We start from the raw sequence: 1,056 nt of genomic DNA on the forward strand, positions 1-1,056 counted from the left end.
TGACTTCAACAGAAACAAGCGTAACTTCAGGTGTGCCCCAGGGCAGCGTAATAGGTCCTCTGCTTTTTACGATGTACATAAACGATCTGGTTTGATGGTATTGACAGCGGCATTAGACTGTTTACCGACGATGCTGTAGTCTACAGGAAAGTAGTATCACACGAAAGTTGTGAGCAAATCAACGAGGATTTGCAGAAAATGGATGTGTGGTGTTAAGACTGGCAGTTATCTCTCAATATTAGTATGTGTAACCTACTGCGTGTAACAAGGCGAAAATCCCCATTAATGTACGAGTACAAAATAAATGATCAGTCTTTAGACGCGGTAACATTAGTCAAGTATCTGGGTGTGACTATTCGAAATTATCTCAAATGGAATGATCAGATTACACAAGTAACGGGCAGGGCGAACTCTAGATTGCGGTTTATTGGTAGAATCCTGAAGCGATGCAGTCCTTCGACAAAGGAAATAGCTTACAATACGTTAGTTCGTCCAGTCATATTGTTCGTCTGTATGGGACCCTTACCAGTTGGGTCTGATTCAAGAGATTGAGAAGGTCCAAAGAAGAGCGGCAAGATTCGTGACTGGTACATGTAGCCGTAGCGAGGGCGTTACAAATCTCATAGAAAGTTTGAAGTGGGACACACTTGCAGATAGACGACGCGCTGAACAGAAGGGGCTGCTCAATAAATTCCGAAATGCGATCTTCGCCGAGGATGTAGAGCATATATTATTACCACCAACTTCGAAATTGCGCAATGATCACCATTCAAAGATAAGGGAAATTAGAGCTCGTACTGAGGCGTTCAGACAGTAGTTTTTCCCTTGAGAGATCCGCGAGTCGAACAGAGGTGGGGGGGGGGGGGGGGGGAAATATGACTTTGGCGCGAATTGTGCCCTCTGCCACACACCGCTTGGTGGCTAGCGGAGTATAGATGTAGAATGTAAGTGAGATGCAAGCCTTCTAGACAGCAGACCACAGTCAACATCATTCCTGCTTACGAGGAGACTCTGAAAGGTGGATACGAAGTCCATATTACAAAGGAGATAAGAGAG

The sequence above is a fragment of the Schistocerca piceifrons genome, chromosome 10 (assembly GCF_021461385.2).
Source record: "Schistocerca piceifrons isolate TAMUIC-IGC-003096 chromosome 10, iqSchPice1.1, whole genome shotgun sequence".
In the NCBI taxonomy this organism is placed as follows: domain Eukaryota; kingdom Metazoa; phylum Arthropoda; class Insecta; order Orthoptera; family Acrididae; genus Schistocerca; species Schistocerca piceifrons.